Source organism: Gossypium arboreum, chromosome 13 (genome assembly GCF_025698485.1).
Source record: "Gossypium arboreum isolate Shixiya-1 chromosome 13, ASM2569848v2, whole genome shotgun sequence".
NCBI lineage: Eukaryota > Viridiplantae > Streptophyta > Magnoliopsida > Malvales > Malvaceae > Gossypium > Gossypium arboreum.
In genome coordinates this window covers 73683437-73686634 of record NC_069082.1, presented here as the reverse complement: position 1 = coordinate 73686634, position 3198 = coordinate 73683437, and the positions used below count along the sequence as shown (strand labels likewise).

At 36.8% G+C, this 3198-nt stretch overlaps 1 non-coding gene across 1 annotated transcript; it reads right to left on the bottom strand.

The window, feature by feature from the left end:
- Nucleotides 1-1040: 1040 nt before the first annotated feature.
- On the bottom strand, nucleotides 1041-1146 carry LOC128287298 (small nucleolar RNA R71). Its single transcript, XR_008277997.1, has one exon. It is a non-coding gene; the product is annotated as a small nucleolar RNA R71 (small nucleolar RNA).
- Between the last annotated feature and the right edge of the window lie 2052 nt (nucleotides 1147-3198).

Sequence of the window (3198 nt, the reverse complement as noted above, 5' to 3'; positions counted from 1 at the left end):
AACAAGTGAAGTCTAGGTAGATTTTTCCTTAGGAATTGTCTTAATTCAATCATTTTTCCAAAAGTAATTCCACAATTCTATTTTTTGTGAATTCTTAGTTTAGTTAATTAGTTAGTTAAAACAAACCCCATTCTTCTTAGGCTAGATAATAAAGGACAGTCATTACTAGTACTTTTAGTTCTTTTGGGTTCGACAATCCGATCTTGCTAAAGCTATACTACTGCTCAATAGGTACACTTGCCTTCATCGTGATAATAGTTAGTTTGAAGAACGATTCATTATAAATATTTAAAACCTATCACTAAGATCACATATCAAGTTTTTGGCGCCGTCGCCGGGGAACTAAGATATTAGGAACACTCGATTTTTATTACTTTAGCCATTTACTTTTACTTCAATTTAAATTTTATTCTAATTTTTTTTACTAATTCTTCTTTTTCCCTTTTTCTGGCAGGTTCTTATAGTTTATGACTAGAAGAAACCCGTCAGGACCATTGCTTTTTGACAATGAGATCGACCGCACAGTTCGCAGAAACCAAAGAGAAATAAGGCGAGCTTAAGATACACAGAGAACAAGCAAGAGAACAATATTCAAACCAAAACATAGGAGATGGCTGAAAACCAAGAAAATCCGCTACCTCCTGCAATTGCTGTTAATCAAAATCCTGCTCCGTGCACTATGTATGATTATGCTAAACCTAATTTAATAGGAACTAAGTCAAGTATAGTTAGACCTGCTATTGCTACAAATAATTTTGAACTGAAAACTAACACAATTCAAATGATACAACAGTTTGTGCAGTTTGATGGTTTGCAGGACGAGGATCCCAATGCTCACTTGGCAAATTTTCTAGAGTTTTGCTATACCTTTAAAATCAATGGAGTTTTTGATGATGCCATACGTCTTCGGCTGTTTCCTTTTTTGTTGAGGAACAAAGCTAAATAGTGGTTGAACTCGTTACCACGAGGTTCAATTACTACTTGGGAATAAATAACCGAAAAGTTTTTATTAACATATTTTCCACCGGCTAAAACGGCTAAATTACATAATGATATCTCTTCTTTTGTGCAGATGGGTTTAGAGACACTCTATGATGCATGGGAGGGATACAAGGATCTCTTGAGACGATGCCCTCACCATGGGTTACCACTCTTGCTACAGGTTCGAACTTTTCATAATGGCCTGAATCCTTCGACTCGACAAATGGTTGATGCAGCTACTAGCGGAACCATAAATAATAAAACACCTGAAGATGCTTATGAGTTTATAGAAGAGATGTCATTGATTAACTATCAGTGGCAAGTTATGAGAACAAAGCTGACGAAAACAGCCGGTGTTTATAACGTCGATTTAGTCACCATGCTCTCTAATCAAGTAGAACTCTTGAATAAGAAAATTGATGATTTTTTAATTCTTCACAGGTTCACCCAGTAATGCAGTGTGAAGCAAGTGGAGGTGGATCAAGCAGTTCAAAATACCAACCTTATTTCCATAACATGGACAATGAGCAGTTAAATTACATGGGTAACAATTCTCGATCTCAAAATAACCCATATAGTAACAATTATGATGCATGTTGGAGGAACCAACCCAATTTCTCGTGAGGCGGTCAAGGAAATCAAAGGCCACAACATCCTCTGGGATTTCAACAACCACCTTACCAATAAGAAAATAAGTCGAACCTTGAGGAGATTCTAACCAAATTCATCTCGGTGTCAGAAACTCATTTTCAGAATACTAAGACAACACTCAAAAATCAACAAGCATCAATCCAGGGGCTCGAAACTCAGATTAGATTGCTCGCTAAGTTAATTTTCAAACGACCACAAGGTAGCCTGCCAAGCAACACTGAATCTAACCCAAGGGAGCAACTCAACATAATTGCCATTCAAGATGAGGAAGGGTTTGTTGCAAAACCAAGGCCAGAAACGGTGGTAAGCAAAGGTAAGAATGAGGTCGGCCAAAATGACCCCAAGCCGGTAAGTACAGAATATACATCTCGTGTGCCATACCCTAATGCGACAAGGAAAGACCGCTCAGACGAACAATTTGGTACATTCCTTAAACTCTTAAAAAAATTACATATTAACTTATCATTTATTAAAGCTCTATCGCAAATGCCAAACGCAATGAAATTTTTAAAAGAGATTTTAGCAAATAAGCGGAAGTTGGACGAGGCTTCACATGTAATGTTAAACGCAGTTTGCTCAGCTATTCTACAGAATAAACTACACAACAAATTGAAAGATCCAGGGAGTTCTACAATTCCTTGCTTAATTGGTAGTTTAGATGTTAATAATGCATTAGCTGATTTTGGGGCTAGTATTAATGTCAAGCCTTACAAAATGTTTAAACAACTAGGTCTTGGGAAACCCAAACAGACTAGGATGAGCATTCAATTAGCAGATAAAACTATAAGATTTTCTAGGGGTATTATTGAAGATGTGCTAGTTAAAATCTATAAATTTATATTACCCGTTGACTTCGTTGTTCTAGACATAGAGGAGGATAGCAACACTCCTTTGATTTTAGGAAGGCCCTTTTTAGCAACTGCTAGAATGATTATTGATGTTGGCATAGGTGAGCTCACACTTCATGTGGGAGACAAAACAATCACCCTTCAAGCTTGCAATTCCAGTAACACATCAAAACTTGAAGGTGATTGTCTAAACCATTTTACTAAAACTAACAATATGGTGTAACCTATTTTGCTGGAAAAGAGTTTGAAGGAAATACATGAGCCATTTTAAAGCAATAGTAGAGGACCTATTTATGAAGAACGAAGGCTACAAATCAAGGAGCTAGATGAATGGCGGTCACATAAATCGAGAACATACGATAAACCAAAACTACGTCAGAACAAGCTCAATACCTTTCCAAATCAACTTAAGGTTGGAGATAAAGTTTTATTAGATGCCGTAAATCCTTACATTATCACTACTAAACTAAATGAAGAAATCCCTGTTACAGTACTTAGCATTTTCCCATTCGGTACAGTCGAGGTAAGTCATCCCAAGTTCTGTACTTTTAAGGCAAACAATACCACCTAAAACCTTATTTTGATGAGATTCATAGTAGGAATGAAGAGTATAAACTCCTCGAACCACCATGACCATTCAATGGAGAGGTAAGTCGAGCTTAGACTATAAATAAGCACTTCTCGAGAGGCAACCCGAGCACTAACTGTATTAACTTCT